Below are 22,370 nucleotides of genomic sequence, written 5' to 3' on the forward strand. Positions count from 1 at the left end.
CATTGTATGGAAATAATAATACTAATAACCCGTTCTTTGATTGATGATGGTGAGCAGTTTCAAGTCTAGGGCTACTGGGAATAAAGTTGCTTTAAATATCCTTGTATGAGGCTTTCTGTGGGCATATGTTTTCAAATGAGATTTTTTAGCTCATAAGTTAGGGGTATGTTTCTAAGAAACTCCCATACCATTTTTAGTGACTGTGTGATTTGACTCTCCCACCAGCAATGTAGGAGAATCCCACCCGCTCTGCATCCTCTTCAGCACTGCTGGTGCTACTGTTAAGTCACTTCAGTCGTGTCCGACTCTGTGCAACCCCGTAGACGGCAGCCCACCAGGCTCCCCCGTCCCTGGGATTTTCCAGGCAAGAACACTGGACTGGGTTGCCATTTCCTTCTCCAATGCATGAAAGTGAAAAGTGAAAGTGAAGTTGCTCAGTCATGTCTGACCCTCAGCAACCCCATGGACTGCAGTCTTCCAGGCTCCTCCATCCATGGGATTTTCCAGGCAAGAGTACTGGAGTGGGTGTGATCAATTATTTCAGTTTTAGCCATTTTACTGGTTGTGTGGTACCATCTTGTTGTGGTTTTCGTTAGCATTTTCCAAATTACTAACAGTCTTGAGAGAACTTTTTCATGCACCTTTTTCCATTCTCTTGTCTTATTTTTTTCAGTATCTGTTCGAATCTTCTGCCCATTTTTATGAGGTCATTTGTGTTTTATTATTGAGCTGTAAAAGCTTTTATATATTGTGGATACAGACCCTTAGTGAAATATATGTGTTGTGAATATTTTCTTCCAATCTGTGGCTTGACCATTAATTTTCTTAATCGTTTCTTTGATGAGTCTAAGGTTTAAATTTTGGTGAAGTCCAATTTATCATTCTTTAATGGTTAGTGTTTTCTGTGTTCTCTCTAAGAAATCTTTCTATCTCTAGGTTGAGGAGATTTTTTTTCCTTTTTTTTTTTTTAAAGAAGCTTCAGAGTTCCAGTTTTTACCTTCAGATCTGTGATCCATCTTATATTAATTTGTGATATGTTGTGAGATAGGAATTATGGTACTTTTTTATGATACAAACGTCTGCTTGTTCCAGCCTCATTTGTTGAAGAGACTTTCCTTTTTCCATTGAATTGCTTTGGCCTTTTTGTCAAAAACTGTTTGACTGGGTACATGGACCTATTTGTGGGCTATTGGTTCTGCTTCATCTGTCAGTCCTTTTAATAATACTGTGCTGTCTTGATTGTCATCAAGAGTAGAATCTTGAAGAGGGGAATAAGTGCTGCAACTCTCCTTTTTTTTATATAATTGTTTTGGATAATTTGGCATGTCTGCAAAAATTTGGGGGCTTCCCAGGTGGTGCTTATGGTAAAGAATCCACCTGCCAATGCAGGAGATACAAGAGATGCGGGTTTGATCCCTGAGTTGGGAAGATCCCCTGGAGAAGGAAATGGCAACCCACTCCAATATTCTTGCCTGGGAAATCCCACAGACAGAGGAACCTGGAGGGTTATAGCCCATGGGGCCACAAAGAGTCCAACACTACTGAGAACATACACACACACATAGAAATTTTAGAGTTGCCTTAATTTCTACAAAAATTTCTTTTTAAAAAAGTGTTTTCAGATATACAGGCTATGTTTGGGAGAATTGCCATGTTGCCAATATTGAGCCTTCTGATCCAAGCATACAATAGTTTTCTAGTTACTTAGATTGTTTAATGCTTCTTAGCAATATTTTATATTATTTTATTGAAGTACAGATGATTTATAATGTCTTAATTTTTAAATTTCTGCTGTGAAGCAAAGTGATTCTGTTTTATATATTTTTAAAATTTATTTTATTTTATTTTATTAGCTCAGTCATGTCCAGCTCTTTGTGTCCCCATGAACTATAGCCTGCCAGGCTTCTGTGTCTATGGGATTCTCCAGGCAAGAATACTGGAGAGGGTTGCCATTTTCTCCTCCAGGGGACCTTCCTGACCCAGGAATCAACCTGGGTCTCCTGCATTAGAGGCAGATTCTTTACCATTTGAGCCACCAGAGAAGCCCATATGTGTGTGTGTGTGTGTGTGTGTGTGTATATATATATATATATATATGAGTGTGTGTGTGTATACACACATATATATACATGTATGTATATATACATTCTTTCTAATATTCTTTTCCATTGTGGTTTATCTCAGGATATTGAATGTAATTTCCTGCTTAACAGTGTTTTATAGTTTTCTGGGTAGCACTCTCTCACATCTTGTATTAAACTTATCTCTAGACATTGTACCTTTGGGGATATTTTGAAAATGATATTTTAACCCATTCTTTTATTTAGAATAGTTTCAGATGTATAGAAACGTCACAAAGAAGGTACAAATTCCCTATGCCCTTGACCCACTTTCCCCTACTGTTAACGTCTTACCATTTGTCACAACCAAGAAACCAACATTGGGACATTATTGTGAACTAAACTCAGACTTGATTCAGATTTCATCCATTTTTCCACAAACAGCCTTTTTTTCTGCTCTGGATTACCATGTAACATCTACTTACAGATGTCTCTTCAATTTCTTTTCATTTTCAAAAATTTCTAAGTCTTTCTTTGTTTCCTGTGCCCATGATAGTTTTAAAGAGTATTGATCAGGTATTTAGCTGGATTTTCCTCAACTGGGGTGTGTCTGTTTTATGTTTGTTTGTTTGTTTTCCTCACTGTTAGACTGGGATTATAGGCTTTGGGGGCCTTCCAAGGTGGCTCAGTGATAAAGAAGCCACCTGCAAAGGCAGGAGGCTCTAGCTCGATCGCTAGGCTGGGAAGATCCCCTGGAGGAGGAAATGGCAACCCACACCAGTATTGTTGTCTGGAGAATCCCATGGACAGAGGAGCCTGGGTGGGCTACAGTCCATGGGGTTGCCAAGAGCTGAACCTGACTAAACAACTACAGTGGGCTTTTGGAAAGGGTACTACAGAGGTAAAGCACTCTTCTCATCACATATCAAAGCCACGTATTACCAGTGAGACTTCGCTGGTGACGTCAGCTTTGATCATCTGGCCAAAGAAGCCCCTGCCAGGTTCCTCCACCAAGTTACCTGCCTCTGCACGTGAAAGCACGTTACCCCTTTGAGGAGGCAGTATCTGCACAAATTATTGCGAGTCTTCTGCAAAAAGAGATGTCTCTTCTCATTTATTTGTTTGTTTATTCACTTATTAAGACCAGTGTGGACTCATGGATCATTATTTTAGTTGGAGGGTTATAGTCAAATCATCACATTATTTTGTTATCAAATTGTTCCAGCTTTGGCCATTGGGAGCTCTTTCAATATGGCTCCTGTGTCCTTGTCCTTTGTTGTTTGTTTTTTTTTTTTTAAAGTATTTTCTGGCCCTACAAGATGCCCTGGGATCTGCTATTTTCCCCCCAAGAAGCCTTGGTTCCTTTACTGGAGAAGAATAACTGGGTACTTTGTGTGCCCATGGCTACTCTGTTGTTAACAGCTTCTAGGATCTCTCAGTGGACAGAACTAAGAAATACCTGTAATCTTTTTCAGAGACTTCCCTGGTGGCTCAGATGGTAAAGCGTCTGTCTACAATGCGGGAGACCCAGGTTCGATCTCTGGATTGGGAAGATCCCCTGGGGAAGGAAATGGCAATCCACTCCAGGACTATTGCCTGGAAAATCCCATGGACAGAGGAGACTGGTAGGCTACAGTCCATGGGTTCGCAAAGAGTCGGACACGACTGAATGACTTCACTTTCACTTTCATAGGTTATTACAAAATAATGAGTAGTTTCCTGTGCCAATACTAATGTATGTATAACTCAGCTATATGTCTGAAACTCATACAACTTCATAATCAACTGTACTTCAATTTTTAAAAATATATTCAGTCATTTTAAAATAAGAAATTCCATGTAAGACTAAAGGGTGATATAAAACATTAAGGTAAAACATGTATTAGTGTTGTATTTGCATTTTTATAAAGTATGAATAACAAAGAAATAACACATGCAGTTAAATTGCAGTTAACTCCCTTTAAAAGTCTTGTTACCATGGCAATGCCAAGACTGAGTTTTCACAGGATATAAGATATGGATTGTTTATTTTCTTTTTTAGAAAATATTTTTACGGTAATGTTTTTGCACAGTGTAAGGCATATTTAAAATGCAGTAACAAGGCCCTCACTTTACAGAAAGTATTCAAGTAGGAAAACAGAAGAAAACCAAATGATATTTAAAGCTGAAGGTTAAAATCATCTATTCTGCATTTGTTCTGAGTTCTAGGTTTAAGGTGGAGGTAGACACTTAAGAAATGTTATCAATAACAAATGTGATAAAACAGTATTTTCAAGTTGAAATAGTATCTAGAGGTCCCAAATATGTCTTTTCTCAGTTAGGTTCGTTTACTCCTAGGTTTGATATCTTAAAAGCAGTGGAAATAAAAACTACTAACAGAAAAACAGAAAAAAAAAAAAAGAAAGAAAAAAAGCACTTTGGAGACACACAGATCTAGAATCAATTCTGAATGCATCCATCTACATCTATCTCGAGCTCAGCTGAGTCCGCAGCAGTGTCACCAACTCCCGTGCAGCACAGCTGGCTTCATTCTAGCTTGGTTCCCTTGCTTTTTTAGACATTCCCTCGCTGACAGTGGGCGAACGGGCTCCAGCCAGCCACCATCCACTGACTTACTTGTCCAGCCCAGTAGACATGGAACACGATTTCAGCGTTGGTAGCCAGCATTAACCAAGAGAAGCCACGTCCCCAGCTGAAGTGCGGTGCTTGTGTGCCGTTGTTTTTGTCTTAACCTCCCAGTTTTCAGGCAGAAGACTGTTTCCTGTTTGCAGGGCAGGAATGAAGATGCAGATGTAGAGAATGGGCGTGTGGAGACAGCGGGGGAAGGGGAGGGGGAAGTGAATTGGGAGAGTAGCATGGACGTACATCCACTGCCCTGCGTGAAACAGACAGCTAGTGGGGAGCTCAGCTGGGTGCTGTGATGACCTGGAGGGCTGGGATGGGGGGTGCTCAACAGGGAGGGGATATATCTATACTTATGGCTGATCCACCTCATTGTACAGCAGAGACCGACACAACATTCTAAAGCAATTATACTTCAATTTTTTTAAATGTAAAAAACAAAAAAGAAGACTGTTTTCCAAGGTTACTTATGTCCACCCCTTTTTCCCCAGCCCCTTCAGTGAGGTTAGGCTACACATTGATTCTCTGACTCCTATTTGATATGTCTCTTAAAAATTTTTATTTTTGATTTTCATACATTTAAGTTCACTTTTTGTATCATCAAATTTGATGGGTTTTGTGTGGGGTTTTTTTTATTTTTAGAAAAAATTTTAATTGAAGGATAATTGCTTTACAGAATTTTGTGATTTTCTGTCAAACATCAACAAGAATCAGCCCTGCCCTCCCCCCTCCAGGACCTCCCTCCCGTCTCCCTCCCCATCCCACCCTTCAACCTGTCACAGAGCCCCTGTTTGAGCTCCCTGAGCAGTACAGCAAATTCCCATTGACACAGATATATAGTATCATTTGGTCACCACTGCAGAGCCATACATAATGATATAATTAAATATTCCCCGGGTGTCCCCTTTGTAATCAGCTGCTGCCTCTTTCCCCCATGGTCCAGGCACCCACTGATAGAGGATTTTCCATCAGTGTAGTTTTACCTTTTCCAGAATGTTGTATGAATGGACTCATGCACGGCCTGCCTTTCAGGCTGGTCACTATATTGTGCACCCTGTAACATATAATATTGCATAGCAAATATGGGGTTTAGTCACTAAGTCCTGTCTGGCTCTTGTGACCCCATGGACTGTAGCCTGCCAGGCTCCTCCATCCATGAGATTCTCCAAGCAAGAATACTGGAGTGGGTTACCATTTCCTTCTCCAATAGCAACTATACTTCAATTTAAAAAATTAACAAAAATAGTCTGATTTACCTCTAATGAATTACAGGAGGATTAAATAAAATAATAACAAAAAAAATAACGCATGTTTAATATATACGTTCACGGAGCTCTCGAGGCAAGAATACTGGAGTGGTTTGCCATTCCCTCTTCCAGTGGACCAGGTTTTGTCAGAACTCTCTACTATGACCTGTCCATCTTAGATGGGTCTGCACCACGTGGCTCATTGAGTTACACAAGCCCCTTCCACCACAGCAAGGCTGTGATCCATGAAGGGGGATCATATACACGAAGTACAGTCACTGGCTCTAGGAGGAGCCGATTCACAGGAGGAAGCCAGTGGCTGCAGAGAGCAGATCTCTCCCACTTACTGACCAACAGTCAGAGGACCAGATGGGGATGAGAGAATAAGGATGAGATCTCTTTGTTGCTCAGTCACGCAGTCCTCCAGCTCTTTTGCAGCCCCATGGACTGTAGCCCACCAGACTCCTCTGTCCCTGGAATTCTCCAGGCCAGAATCCTGGAGTGGGTAGCCATTCCTTTCCCCAGTGGATCTTCCTAACCCAGGGATCGAACCCAGGTCTCCCACATTGCAGGCATATTCTTTACCACCAGGGAAGCCCCACCAGATCTCTCTGGGACTTGGGAATCGATGTGATCTCTTTGCCTGGATTCCATCTAGCTACTTGCAGGCTCTTTTCTCCGCTGGGGGAATCTGACCACAGAGCTTATTAATTCTCTTCTTTTCCCTCCTGTGTCAATGATTCTTTGCCCACCATTCTACCTTCTGGGAATCTCTAACGAACCGCTGGCCTCATGAACTAATGGATTGTCCCCTTCTTGTATCTCAGCTTCAAACCCATACCCCCAGCAGCCCGCTTTCCTGGGGAGTTGGTCTCTTGTTAACGCTGCCGATAGGTGGTGCTAGAGAGAGAATGAATTCCCGAGGAGGGAAGGGAGCTTCCGGCTTCCCCTCCTCAAAGCTGCTCTGACAGAATCTCCTGCTCTCGGAGGAGAGCCATCGGCTCTCCTGATGCTTATCGGACCTGAGCATCTTTGCTTCAGCAGCCTGCGTCTTCTTCCTTTGGCTGCATTCAGCTCAGGTGTGGAAGCTGCCTCCCCAACTGAGTGATGGATTTCTCTTAAAAATCCCATCCTTTGAAATTCCTCGTGTGAGCTCTGATTTCCTGACTGGATCCTGACAAGTAAAACTAGTTAAAAGCCGCCCCCCACCCCCCACCCCCCCCCCCGCCGCCCCGCGGCTTTCCCCCCAATCTCATTCCTTTAGCAAATGCCTCTTTAGCACTTCAAAAGATTCTATATTTTAAGGAAAGTTTTCTGTAAGTTTCATTATTATGTTTTGCTTTTAATTATTTTTTATTGAAGTATATCTGCTTTACAATGTTGTGTTAGTTTTTGCAAAACAATGTTTTGTTAGTCAGCAAAATAAATAAGCTCTACATACACATATGTCCCCTCTTTTTTGGATTTCCTTCCCATTTAGGTCACCATGGAGAACTGAGTAGAGTTCCCTGTGCGACACAGTAGGTTCTCATTAGTTATCTGTTTTATGCATAGTGTCAATAGTGTTTATGTGTCAATAAAACACTTAATGCCTGCGATTCAGACCTGACGCTTTACGATGGGGTCAGCAATTTTCCTGTCTTTGGGAGCAGGGTACAAATGGAAGGTGGCTATTTGGTTACCCTGAAGTGAAATTTTCAGTTCTCTTTAATAACTCAATCTCAATCATGTCCACAAATAATACCATAAACTATAAAACAGTATATGATAAATGTGTATTATAAACAGCCACTGTTTTCCCCTAAAACATGGCAGAAAATAGATCTTGATTAATACATACATGCATGCATATGTAAATAATCATTTATAAATTCTTGGCTCCATCCTTTCTCCTGTCTCATGAGTTTTATATAAAACTCATAAATGTATGTATGTGTGTGCTAGTTATGTCTGACTCTTTGCAACCCCATGGACTGCAGCCCACCAGATTACTCTGTCCATGGGATTCTCCAGGCAAGAATACAGGACTGGGTTGCCATTCCCTTCTCCAGGGGATCTTCCTGACCCGGGGATTGAACTGTGGTCTCCTTTACCGTCTGAGCCACGAGGGAAGCCTTTATATATTATATCTGTGTGTGTGTGTGTGTGTGTGTGTGTACACACACAAACAAAAGCAAATAGACAGCAATAGCAACAAAATATGATTATTTCTATTTCCAGCTACTCCATTTTCTGATATGCTTGGGGAATAAAGTTCAAGGTCATCATTTGACGCAGGAAGTTGACAAGACAGGCTCTGAGGCATCAGTGAGTTAGTTGCCCAGGTTATCTGGCTAGCAAGTGGTGGATGAGGCCCCGGCCCCACCTCTGCACACACGTTTCCTTGAATCCCTGCTGCCCCTCCCCCCACCCAGCGGGCCCCCCGAGGTCTGGAGCATCCTTGAAAGGATGCACCTGCCCCTGACAGCCTGGAACCAGAGTTCAGCCTCCAGCTTAGTAACTGAGGACTCCGACCGTGAGTCTGGCCCTCTGTCCTTCGGCTTTCCCCCTCCCCTGAAGAGGAAAGTTATTTTCAACCCTCCATCTGTTTTTTGTTTAACGTGCAGAAAGGTTGCACACTTTCAGGGACCTTGTTCATAAGCAGTAGATTGTACAATGGTTTATTACACAAGCGGGGGTTTTTATTGCTGGCCTTTGTGGAGTTGCCAACTGGGAGAACATAATGTGCTTAGCGGTCCCTATCAGGAAAAATGAGAAAGCATTAAATACCAGTCAGATTGTCAAGCATCGAAAAGTGGTAATCAAATCCAGAAACCCCCAGAGGATGGCTGGTGACAAGGATTTTTCTCATTAATAGCGTTTTTACATCCACAACCATTTCTCACAGCGCTTACGTCACAGACAGTATCCTATAGCAGTATACGAGATGTCTAACAATGGTGGGATAAGTTTCAGACCTGGAATAACTCATGTGCTCTTCAAAATCAGACCCTGCTCAATGCAGAGCATTGAACTGGAATTCTGGGAAGAGCTCTGTCTGTCTGTCTGTCTGTCTGTCTGTCTGTCTCTCTCTCTCTCTCTCTCTCTCTCTCTATATATATATATATATATATATATATATATATATATATATATAATCACATCACAATGTTGGGAATGTCGGCTCTGCGGATAAGTGCTCAAGACTTAACCCCTGTCATATCCAGAGCCATACCCTCTGTATTCCTAGGAGGGAATGTATCAAAATCATATATTGTACTACTGTTTTGTCCTCAACCACGTGAAGGGGTAGAAAACTTCTGCAAAGCATCCTAGAAAAATATTGTATCAGAATGGTTCCAGCTGTTAACAGGCCAATGCCATCGGTCATAGGTTACTTCTGCTTCTTTCCCCTGAAAGCTCAGACCATCACAGAGGCTTTGGCATAAAAGCTGACAGAGACCTCAGACTTGACATCAGAACTACTTAGAAACCCCCCCACCCCCACCCCAGAGTAATTAAATAAGATCTGGAGATGGGCTAGAACATTGGCATACTTTTAAAATTCTCCCTGGGATTTTAATACAGAGCTCAGGTTGAGAACTAACTGGCTAACTAATTTTACTGGGAGAGGAAGTTGAGCCTGGAGGAGTTACCACCCCAAACAATGGATTTCCAGTACAGTGGTGGTTCTCTTGCTGTAACACTACTGAACTCCATGTCCCAAATTTCATAACCCTTTATTTATAAAAGCAACAGATCCAAATCTCTCCCCCTCCTCTCTTTCTTTTCCTGCAAATAGTTGTTGTTTAGTTACTAAGATGTGTCCAGCTCTATGGACTTCAACCCACCAGGCTCCTCTGTCTGTGGGATTTCCCAGGCAAGAATACTGTGCGTTGCCATTTCCTTCTTGGGGGGATCTTCCCAACCCAGGGATTGAATCCACGTCTCCTGCATTGGCAGGCTGATTCTTTACTACTGAGCCACCAGGGAAACCCTCTTGCAAATAGACGTGCTATAAATTGAGTTAGCAGCAGCCACGCAAGCCTCCCCCAGAATCCTTCAGGAGATAGAGGGGTCATAGAATCAAGGTGGATCTGTCAGGACCACAAGGAAGAGTGGCGAAAGGACCCATCTGTCTCCCCAAATGGAGCGTGGAGAGGTGAGTCTTAAAGTCGAAGTAGATGCAGCCTTAGTCTACATCATTAGTCCATTATTAGAATCCTTGCCTGTTTGAACAAAGCAGCCCTAGGTTATGCTTGAGTCCAGGCTTAAGTGTGAATGGTCAACCCCCCATCACTTCCAAACATGTTCCAAATTGGACTTGCCATGATCTGATCCCCTTACACTCTAGACTGGTTCCACCAAAAGCCTTGTCCACACGTTCACCAACAGGTCCATTTTCAGACTGAGAACCCCCAGCCTCTTCCCAAACCCACAGGCCAGGCTCTGACTGCCCTCCCGCTGCATGTCGGCTGAACCGTGCGCCCCACAGGTATACAGCTGATGCCCAGGGGATGCTGTGTTGGTTGGTAGCCTTGGACTTCTCTGCTTAATCACCCCGGCTTTAATGCCACTTAAATCAGAATGTAAGCACTGCAGGAATCCCAGGAATCTGATGATAGAAACTGTATTTTTAGAGCCGTGAATGACTCGAGCGAGTGAAGCAGTGCAGTGACCGAAGCCTTCTCTGCAGTTTCCCATGATTTATCACAGGCGAGTTCATGGCAGGTTAAAATAATTGAATGCCGTGTTAGCCTACACACTGGCGCGGGTTATGGGGGGAGTCATTCGTAACATATTTGTCACAAAGCATAATTTCCAAGATAGAACTCTGATCTACACGCCATTTTTTTTTTTCCCACCGAAACGACACAGTTGAAATATCTCCTTCGTGGAGGCTGGCTCCGTTTTCACAATGTCCGGCCCCAAGCTACAGCTTCGGGGAAAAGCACAGAGGGAATGACTAGTCCGCCAAATAAAATGTAAGTATATCCTGACGGAGCACTCACTCGGACTGGGGGATGAAGGCGAATGCTCTTTCTGGGACGGTTGTACCTTTGAGACTCTGCTAGGCAGTCTCTATCTGCCTCTAACTGTTCCTTCGATTTTCTTTTTCCTTCATGGTTTATTTTCCACTTTTTTCCTGCTCTGTTGTTTTCCTCTACTTATTATCTGTGGCTCCCCAGGGAAGTAATGTTTGCACTCTGTAATCAAATGCTGTACTATGAAAGTGGTAATTGCTCAGTCATCTGCAACTCTTTGCGACCCCATGGACTATAGCACCCCGGGCTCCTCGGTCCATGGGATTCTTCAGGCAAGAATCCTGGAGTGGGTTTGCCATGCCCTCCTCCAGGGGATCTTTCCAACTCAGGGGTTGAACCTGGGTCCCCTGCATCACAGGCAGACTCTTTACCATCTGAGGCACTAGGGAAGAACCTATCCTGTGGGGAGAATAAAGATGAATTCTGTAGCATCAGTGCAGAAGAGGGAGATCTTTTTCTTTTTTGTTGTTTTGGTTGCACATGTGGTGTGTGGGGTCTTAATTCCCCAAGCAGGGATCACACCCGCACTCCCTGCATTGGCAGTGTGGCAGCTGAACCGCTGGACTGCCAGAGAAGTCCCTAGAGCAAGATCTTGAACCTATAGTGGGTCCGCGGGGCCCCAGGTTCAGCTGTGTAACAAGTGCAATGGTCCTTATTGTTCCTTGTTTTTATAAATGTACTTAATTTCTCTTCTGAGCCCCAATATTTCTTAGTCATGAAGAGGCAACCTCAGTCAAATGAGGATGTCCTCAGACAGATCCAAGGGAGGCCAGGCTTCTGATTTGCCGTCTCCAAGACTGTCTGACTGCTACATCTCACCCTTCCTAGGGAATGCTGGGCTGCAGAGTGGTGAGAGGCCCCCGGGACTCCTTCCCAGAGACCCCACCATCAGATCAGCTTCCCAGCTCCTCCAGCTCCCAAATCTGAAGTCTTATCAGGCCCAGATTAAGAGTTTCCCAGCCATCCATGTAAATTTCCCAATCTGGTTTATGCGGAAAGCCTGGGATTTGAGACTCGAAAGCTAAAAATATGACTCTTACGTTATCTCTATGTTGCTGGTTTTCCCTTCCCTGGAGCAGTGAAGACAGATGGCCTAGCTGCCCAGTGGGGAGAAAACGCAGGGAATGCCACGAAAAATATGTGAGCACACGCCTCTTGGTGATTCCCCAGCACAATGACAAGGCACCGAGAGGCAGGCCTGGCATCCACAAAGGTGACTGCTGTCTTAACTCCAGGTACATTAGAGAAGCGATAAGAACACAGGCTGTGGAAGTCAGAGTCTGATTCCACGGTTTCCTGGCTCTCTGTCCGTGAACACATTACTGTGTCTACAAAACAGAGATTATAATAGCACCTGCCTTACAAGGGACTCTATGTATGCCTCACTCATGAACTAATTCTGTTATTATTACACTGTTACTGACTCCTTGTCTCTTAAAGCCATTGGAGTCAATGCCATCAATACAAGTCCCCATTCACAGGGGAGGAAGGGGCTGCTGCTCCCCAGAGGTGGGTGGGGGTGGTGAGAGTCTGGGAAACGTAGCCTTGGGGTAAAACCTGGGCAGTCCTCCAGGCTGGGTTCAGAAGGACTCTGCTGATGTCAGTCAAGCCTGTGCTGAGGTGCTGGCATGGAGAGGCAGATTCTCAGGGAGCAAGAGTTGGTATCAGAAGACAGATCCGTGCTTTCAGGGCAGGCGACATGAAAGAGACAGAGGGGGAGGGGGAGGCACGAAGTTGGAGGAAGGCTGGCCAAGTCCGTGCCAGGGAGGGGGGTGGTGGTGCTGCTCTGCTGACCTTACTGGCAGCTGCTGGTGATCAGAAATTGCCCTGTGCCCCATCCCCCCAACCTCGCTCCCACCCCCGGAGATGTGAGTTGTGCAAGGGCTTTGCTGAGGGAGGTGCTACTTGTGTGAGCCAGAACCAGACAGGAAACCGAGAAAGAGACAACAGTCTGGCAAGCACCTTCTACATAATCTTGTTCTGCAGCCCACCAAACTGATGAGAACGAGAAGGTGGGGACCTCGACCCTCCCACCTGCCCATCCCTGCATCCCTGGGCCAGTCAGGTCAGGACAACAGGACTGCAAGTCAGAAGTCAGGAGACCTGGACTGGAGATCCAGTCACGTGGCCAGTGAGCCTCTGGCCATGGACACACCCTTCACTTCTCTAGACCTGGGTACGGCCGCCCACCGCCCCCGCCAGAAGGTGGGAGAGCCCTAGACAGCAGCTGCACTTGGGGAGAGCAATGCGACACTGTTAAAAGTGGGGAGGTTTGGAGCCAGAAGGGTGTTAATGTGAATCCTGTCTTTGTCATTCAGTTCAGTTCAGTTCAGTCGCTCAGTCGTGTCCGACTCTTTGCAACCCCATGAATCGCAGCACGCCAGGCCTCCCTGTCCATCACCATCTCCCGGAGTTCACTTAGACTCACGTCCATCGAATCAGTGGTGCCATCCAGCCTTCTCATCCTCTGTTATCCACCTTCTCTTCCTGCTTTCAGTCTTTCCCAGCATCAGGGTCTTTTCCAATGAGTCTACTCTTCGCATCAGGTGGCCAAAGTATCGGAGCTTCAGCTTCAGCATCAGGCCTTCCAATGAATATTCAGGGTTGATTTCCTTTAGGATTGACTGGTTTGATCTCCTTGCAGTCCAAGGGACTCTCAAGAGTCTTCTCCAACACCACAGTTCAAAAGCATCAGTTCTTCGGGACTCAGCCTTCTTCACTAGATGTAAATATGGGCTTCCCTGGTGGCTCAGATAGTAAAGACTCTGCCTGTAATGCAGGAGATCCAGATGGGTTTGATCCTGTGTAGGGAAGATCCCCTAAAGAAGGGAGTGACTACCCACTCCAGTATTCTTGTACCTCTAAATATAGGACAGTTAATGTATTTAGTTTTTCAAAGCTTCACTCGCCTCATTCATAACAATGGGGATATTGATAATGCACTTCTGTGATTATTTGGAAAATTAAATTCAAGAATGTGTGTGAAGTGTTGGGTTCAAGACTGCCGAGACACTGAGGGCTTGATCGTTCGTTGCCTGTATCAGTGTAGTGATCATTTAGAGGAACCATGGGTTCCTTCAGGGCTTCCTTGGGCTTCCCTGATGGTTAAGCCAGTAAAGAATCCATCTGCAACGCAGGAGACCCAGGTTTGATCCCTGTCTCAGGAAGATCCCCTGGAGAAGGGAATGGCAACCCAATCTGTATTGTTACCTGGAGAATTCCAAGGACAGAGGAGACTGACAGGCTACTCTCCATGGAGTCGCAAAGAGTCGGACACAACTGAGCGACTAACACTTTCACTTTCACACTTAGGCCCCATCAGCTCAGTGGTAGGAGAGCTCAAGTTGGTGTGCCTGCTTCATTCACAGCCTCTTTGTGTCTATGTTTCATTCTTAATAAACATAAATGCTCCACACTAAAAAAACAGTGATGATACTGTAAATCACTGGACTAGATCAAGGATTGGCAAGCTTGCTGTAAAGAGCAGGATAGGAAGTAGCTTAAGCTTCCTGGGCCACATGTGGTCTCCATTGCATTTTCTTTTATTAGAGTTAATAAAAGAATAAAAGTTAATGCTTTTATTAGGGTTAGAGTAAAAGTAGGGTCAGACTCACATGGAGAATAAAAGTACTTGTTGGGATTGGGCAACAGTCGCAACACAGAGCATCTCAGTGGCTGAGCACAGTTAGGAGGTGTTTCTCAGGGTCGCCAGCAGCGAGGAAACTGCCTGCCAGTGCGGGAGCCGTAAGAGGCACAGCTTCGCTCCCCGGGTCGGGAAGCTCCCCGGAGAAGGGCATGGCAGCCCACGCCAGTATTCTCGCCTGGACAATCCCATGGACAGAGGAGCCCGGCGGGGTGCAGCCCACGGCGTCACAAAGACTCGGACACAGCTGAAAGTGACTTAGCACTGCAATGTCCCAGTGAAATGTGAGTTGAGGATCAGGGGGCGTACACCTCAAAGTCTTTTGGGGACCAAAACTCCTTCCATCTGGTGGTTCCCCATCCATCAGGTGGCCTCTGCTGGATGGAAAGGAAGGAGATGGACCCACATTAAGAGTGATTTAAAAACATACAAACCATTCTGTGCAATGATGGACCTTGAGCTGATTCTGCCCTGAAGGACATAGTTCCCCCTCTCATGGATTCGACCATCTATCTCTGAGGTTCCTTCTGAAGATGAAAAAACTTCTCTCTGATAAACCTTATTTTTCCCCATCCAGGTGGCATAGCAACCACTCTATAAGGTCACACATCCTCACATGATCATCATTTTCATACTTAGAACAGTTGTCAGGTTCAGCGTTTTTGTTTTTATATGTAACATTACACAGCATTGTTTTGTGGACAGTTCTCAGTTGAGATGGCGTATTATGTCCTGGAGTGTGGCTGTTACAAAGGACCACAAACTGAGTGACTTAAAAGAAAATTATTCTCAGGGTTCTGGAGGCCAGGAGTCCAAAATCAGAGCATCGGCAGCATTGATTCCCTCTGGGGGCCTGGGGGAGAGTCTGGTCCAGGCCTTTCTCCTAGCCCCCAGTGACCCCAGTGGTTCTTGGTGTCCTTGTAAATGCTTAACTCCAGTCTCTGCCTCCATCTCCATGTGGCTTTTCCTTGTGTCTCTGTGGTATCAAAAGGCCATCTTCCTGTTAGATCAGGGCCCACTCTGGACAGCCTCTTCTGGACTTGATGAAATCTGCAAAGACCCTATTTCTGAATAAAATCATGTCCCCAGCTACTGGGGGTTAGCAGCTCAACGTGTCTTTTTTGAAGTGTGGGGATGTGGCAAACCACTCGGCCCACAGCTCGTGGTGGCCAGCACACGGTGGTGGTCCATCGTATCTAAGAACTGTGAACTGTTAGAATGTCAGCAGTGGTGAGGATGGGCAAGGCTACCCTGGTGTGTGTCGATATGAGAGGCCTAAGGGAGCTTCATTTTTTACCCTTCATTGTAAATTACAGAGAGAACAGTGCCATTAAAGCTGCCACCTTGGAGAGTGTAGAATTTTCCTTTTTGGAGTTTGTTTTTTTTTTTAATGGACATGGAACAATGAACTAGAAAATGTTGCACATTCTGTCCTCTCCTTCTATTTTCAACTTACAAAATGTTGTATTCAAAATACCGGAACAGTGAGGCTTGCGGTTACTAACAAAATTAAAAATAAAAGCAGAAAGCCCCACAACGACCACGTCACCCCAAGAGGGAGATGCAGGCTGGTGCCCTGAACAAGCAGCGGACCTTCTAGTGGATTTGCACTCCCCCCTGCAGAGGTCAGGATGGAAAGTCACGGCCAGCTGATTTTAATTCTGTCCTATTTTGAAACAGATGACAGAGACAACTAGCCCATCTCTAGGGTTGAGATTTATTTCCCTTCCTTGGTCTAAGCTCCAGAGACCCAGCTTGCAAAGAAGAGGGCAGAATATTTTCTTGGTGACCTCAGCCCACTGCTGCCAGTGGGTGGAAAACCTACCCATATCCTAGAACTGGCCCATGGGAATGGGTCCATACCACACCATCTCAAATATTCCAAAGTAGGACTTATGTCTCTCTTCCAGAGTCTCATGGTCCCTTTTGTCTTTGCTCACCTTCATGCGTCCGTGCTATGTTGCTTCAGTCGTGTCAGGCTCATTGAGACCCTGTGGACTGTAGCCCTCCAGGCTCCTCTGTCCATGGGATTCTCCAGGCGAGCGTACTGGAGTGGGTTGCCATTTCCTACTCCAGGAGATCTTCCTGACCCAGGGATTGAATCTGCACCTCTTACGTCTCCTTCACTGGCAGCCGGTTCTGTAGCACTAGTGCTGCCAAGCCCATTTGTTCACCTTCAGTGGCACTTAAGACAATCTTGTATTTACAAGTCACTTCTCTCCTCCTAAAGGGCAAGCTCTTTAAATCTTGGTCTTATGACTCAAGAGGAAGAAGCCAGTGGAGAGAGCGAAACTTGAGATGCTGGAGAAGAAGCAGCAGCTTAGGAATGGATCCTTCAGGAACCAGGAAGGATGGGGCAGAGGGCCAAGCTGGAATGTTCTCTGTCCTATACAAGGCTCCAAGCAGTAGGGAATCTCATGTCAGTTCCCCTGGAAGCCAGTTAACCCCTTTTATTGGGGTGTAACCTCAGACCTAGAATACACCCCAGATGGCTCTTGCTACAGCTTCAGCTTCCCTGGTAGCTCAGATGGTAAGGAACCAGCCTGCAATGCAGGAGACCCAGGTTTGACCCCTGGGTTGAGAAGATCCCCTGCAGAGTGGGAATGACTACCCACTCCAGTATTCTTGCCTGGGGAATTTCATAGCCAGAGCCTGAGCCAGGCAGGCTACAGTCCATGGGGTTGCAAAGAATCAGACACGACCAAGCGACTTTCACTCACTTTCACAGCTACCAGCGGGAGCAATGCACTTAACCTCTCTGCCTTAGGTTTCTCGTCTGTTTGATGCGCGAAATAATAACCCTTGTGCAATTGTTACAGGATCAAAGATGATAATGGATGGAGAACACATAGCATGTAGCCAGCCTAGTGCAGTGATTCCCAAACTTCCCAGATTCCCCCGCCTGAGAATTTTGATAGTGCAGACGTGGGTTGGAACCTGAGAATCTGTGTATTTGCCAAGCACAGAAATTCTTATATCCAAGGAAATTGGGGAAATGATGCTGTTACAATACCAGAAAGTCAGTAAAGAGTAGTTATTTTTATGGTACCATTTTAATCATTGTTGCCATCATCACAGGGTGATTCATTTAAACAAACAAGCTTATTATACATACTAGAAAGAATTAATAGACTCGGTCCTTAAGTTTTGGATTCAAGGATACATAAACCAGGAATTCTGATTCTGGCTCTAGCTGATAAAGTGTTCTGACCTTCAAAATGTTTAATCTCTACACCTCAATTTCTTCATCTGTAAACTAGATGGTTATCACCGGTTGCTATTGTTTAGTCACTCAGTGGCATCTGACTCTTTGTGACCCTGTGGACTGGAGCCCACCAGGCTCCTCTGTCCATGGGATTTCCCAGGCAAGAACACTGCAGTAGGCTGACATTTCCTTCTCCAGGGGGATCACCCAGGGATCGAACCTGTGTCTCTTGTGTTGGCAGGCAGATTCTTTACTCCTGAGCCACCAGGGAAGCCCTTGTTACTGGTAAGGGTGTGGTAATTGAAAATTAATGGATATAAAGTAGCTGACACACAGTAGGTCCCTCCCCTGTGAAAGATTTTCTTTCTTTGAATCAATGGCTCAAATTCTTAAAAGAAAAAAAAAAACTTTTAAAAACAGTTATCTAGGGATTTCCCTGGTGATCCAGTAGTTAAGACTTTCAGCTTCAAATGCAGGGAGCATGGATTCAATCCCTGGTGGGGGAACTAGAATGCTAGAGGCCTATTGGCGAGGTCAAAAAATTAAAAAAAAAGATTTTAAGAATTTTCAAGCAATTGTCTAAACACTTCCCCTCATTATTTAAACAGATGAAAGCAGAACTGTTTTGGTTCTCAGTTTGATGTGTATCTTTCTTCCCACCAAACTCCCCTACTAGCCCTTAAGTTACTTACTTCCATGGAGCTCTGTGCAATGTTTGGTTTTTTGTGTTTTGGTTTTTTTAAAAAGACTATCTTAAATAACAGAATTCTAACTGACCTTTAGGATTAAGATTTCTTGCTTTTCTCAAGTGTATCTTTTGGAGACGGTAAAGATGTCTTGCTGAAGAAGGCAATGGCACCACACTCCAGTACTCTTGCCTGGAAAATCCCATGGGCAGCGGAGCCTGGAAGGCTGCAGTCCATGGGGTTGCTGAGAGTCGGACACGGTTGGGTGACTTCACTTTCACTTTTCACTTTGATGCATTGGAGAGGGAAATGGCACCCCACTCCAGTGTTCTTGCCTGGAGAATCCCAGGGATGGGGGAGCCTGGTGGGCTGCCGTCTATGGGGTCGCACAGAGTCGGACACGACTGAAGTGACTTAGCACAGCATAAAGATGTCTTGCACAGTATAAGCCACTTAGGCCATCTACAGTGCACTCATATGAGGGGGAGTCTTGCTGGAAGCCCTGGAGGAAAAGAAAGATCACTGAGCAGTTTCTAGTTTGAGAAGAATATAGGTTGCAAGAAACCCACCATCAAGAACCCAGCCACAGGGCAAGCCAGAATTATAAATGAGTCACCTCTCTGTGTGCCCAGAAGGAAAGAGAAAAGGTGAACACACCTAGCCAGTCTGTTACAGAGAGCAAGTACTTGTCCCCCAAACCTAGTGGTTCAGTCTCTCTAGGCAGCAGAGAAAAGAGGGAGTTCACAAAGGGAAAGTATAGGGCAATATGTGGACGAGGACAAAGAAAACTAATTCGTGAAGGTCCTGAACTGCTGGTTCCCAGTGAAGGTGGCCCATCGGTGCCCTGGAATCTGCATTATTAGCTGTTTTCCACCTTGGAAGAAAAGCAACAGAACTGGGAGGTTGTGGTTTTCAGGCAGAAAAAGTTCTGTCTTCAGCTTGCAGACCATGTCTGGCTTCTCTCCAAATGTGTATTCTCATCCTCATTTCTCCCTGTTCCTAAATCTGCCTCCTCTGTCGCACTCAGGCATAAGTTCCTGGGCGAAAAAACGTGGCGTATTTTACCATCACATTAAGAAGTACGGGTTTTCAAAGTGTGATTTCTTAATATTGTGATTGCTTTTCCCTGACAGAAAGTATCTTCAAGTCAGATTATTTATCGCCAGGTGGTAAATAATGGTGAAAGTTAATGATACTTGACATCTCTCCTTCCTTCTTGCCAGGCCCCATTCTAGGCACCTCACCTATTAGGTCTTCTAACAACCTGTGCAGCAGGTCTCATTATTCTTTTCCATATTTCACAGCCTTTGAAACTAAAACACAAGGAGGTTCAGTAGCTTAGCCAAGGTCGCACCACCATGACTGGAGCCAGAATCCCAACTAAAACGAGAGCAAGTCTTAACCACGACAGTCAGCAGCTTTGGGTGCCAAAGGCTGAACATCCCCTAAGAGTGTTTCAGTGAGAAAGAGAGATAAGCCTGATTTTGCTCTCAATAATTGTTTTCTCTGTCAAAAATAGAACTTTGCAGTTTATTTGAACAGCAAAACATAATACTCCTGTTACCATGGCATTCCATTTTAGAAGATTTAGAGCGAGATATAAAAATACAAGTTCCTAGATACAAGTAAGCACCTTTTCCATGACAAGAAACCTTAACCCTTCCTTTCTACACTACTTGATACTAATTGAAAACAAGTGGTGTTTACTCATGTTCTCTTCAATGAGACTTTTTAATCCCAGTGACCTTTGGACTTTCTTTATCGTGTAGAAACCTGCCATATTCCACTTTTGAAACTCTGAGAAAATGATTTACCTCTTTTATTCTCCTCTTCCGTCAACATCCTCTTTAACAGTGTAGTAGGCAACAGTGAATCCTCTGGAGTCAAATAGTCTTGAATGAAACAGCAAATCTATCACTTTCCAGTTATGTGACCTTGGGCTAGTTACGTGACCTCTGATTAGTTGCCTTAACTGCAAAATAGAAATAATAATAGTTACTCATGGTTTATGTTACCCCAGGTGGCACTACTGGTAAAGAATCCACCTGCCAATGAAGGAGACGTGGGTTCAGTCCTTGGGTAGGGAAGATCCCATGGAGCAGGAAATGGCTACTCACTCCAGTATTCTTGCCTGGGAAATCCCATAGACAGAGGAGCCTGGTGGGTGCCCGTCCATGGGGTCGCAGAGTTGGACACAGCCAGGTGCATACACATACACATACACACACACACACACACACACACACACACTCTCTCTCTCTCTCTCTCTCTCTCTCTCTCTCTCTCTCTCTCATGGTTTGATTGTCATAAATCACTTGGAACAAACCCCTGGTACATGCTGAGATTTCAGTAAACTGTATCAGCAGCAGCAGCATCCTCATCACCACCATCATCATCAGAAGACAATTTGCTTAGACTTTACCAACAGAGACTTTCATGGAGCCCTTATCTATAATTCGTGACCAGCTACCCAGAGATATGCTAGCTGAGTGGGAGGCAGTAATCACTTATAAAATAATCCTTCTTCTTGATAATTTTAAAGAAGAGAGTAAAAATACTGTTTAGACCAGTAAATGACCAGAATTGCCATTGCTCCTCAATCATGGTTCCAGCCTTGCATTTTTAATACTTCATTTCTCATAGTTGTTTAAATCTGTCTCCCTTCACAAGCTTCTCTAGGACTGAGTGACAGCAAGGCTGATTTCAACACAGGAAGATGCTCATTAAATCAGAGAATGAGAGAGATAGAGAAAGATAAGAGTTGTCAACCTCAAATAGCGAGCGTTTTTTTGAGCCACACAATAGAGGGGTGTTACCGTTTGTTCAGTGTAAGATCAAGTCAGAGGAGTTGAACTCAGCTTCAAGGTACATACAACTCCAATCTGACCCCAGTACTTTTATTAAATGCAACATCTTAAAGAACTGCAAAAAGCCAAACCATAAATCTAAGGACTCTGTCATTTTAAATTTATGTTTGCAGCTAAAGTCAGCCACACCTCCTGGGGCTGGCCTTAAAATAATTCTTTTCTCAAAAAGTCACGGTATCCTGGCATTTAACAATAACACGAAAGAGCCCGAGCCTGGAGGAGTTGTTTGTTTTTGTAGGAGCAGAATCAACCCTCTTTTAATGAACACAAGGCTTGCCACAGGTTCAGGGGTTTTATTCGGCTGTTTTCTGAATCTCTCTCAAAGCTCAGCTTATGAAATTCTAGCGAGACCCTGCCCACCACCCTCCCCAGCCTGGACACCCCTTCAGCTTGCTGCTCACCAGCCCTGACTTCAGACAGACAGACAGACAGAGGAGCCGGGCTGACCAGAAGCGTCACTGCCTCTCACACTTGCTTTGTCCCCCGGCGCCCATGTCCTGGAAACAGCACACACGTCTCAGACTCAGTGCCTACCTGATAGAACTTGAATGCTGAAGTGATAACAGCTTTGAGACAGAGCAGGGTCTGAGGCCCGCCCACCCCCTGTCTACTGAGGTGTAACAGACGCTTAAGCACCCCTCCACTGCCGGAAGAAGGGGGTGGGGACAGAGAGACTGATGGGCAGGTGGCTGAGCATCGCTCCAGGTGACCAGGCACTTAACCTGCATGCCAGGTTGGCACCAGGCCACTATCTCTACACTCTGTCCTCTTGGTTGACCCTGAAATACTACTTTCCCAGCCAAGAATCTCGGCATGCCAGCCAGGCAGCCAGCAAACTGATGCCAAGGCTGTCCCTGGCAAAGGACTTGAAAAAGCATAAACAACACCTTTGGACTCCCACCTGCTAGGCTCAGAGATGCCTGTATCCGTCCTACACCACCTGTGCCCTACACCAGACATTATAGAGAACAACAGACAGGGGAGGGCTGGCCCCCTTCTGGCAGGTTCCAGGTCAT

The 22,370-nt window shown here is 45.0% G+C and overlaps 1 long non-coding RNA gene across 3 annotated transcripts; it reads right to left on the reverse strand.

The window, feature by feature from the left end:
- On the reverse strand, positions 4,123-22,021 carry LOC108638276. 3 transcript variants are annotated; one of them, XR_001919711.1, is made up of 3 exons: positions 21,889-22,021; positions 20,302-20,459; positions 4,123-4,821 (listed from the first exon to the last, which is right to left on the reverse strand). It is a non-coding gene; the product is annotated as an uncharacterized LOC108638276 (long non-coding RNA). The 3 variants fall into 3 exon arrangements; XR_001919710.1 differs by lacking the exon at positions 4,123-4,821 and adding an exon at positions 14,792-14,973; XR_001919712.1 differs by lacking the exon at positions 4,123-4,821 and adding an exon at positions 18,853-18,989.

Source organism: Capra hircus, chromosome 19 (assembly GCF_001704415.2).
Source record: "Capra hircus breed San Clemente chromosome 19, ASM170441v1, whole genome shotgun sequence".
In the NCBI taxonomy this organism is placed as follows: domain Eukaryota; kingdom Metazoa; phylum Chordata; class Mammalia; order Artiodactyla; family Bovidae; genus Capra; species Capra hircus.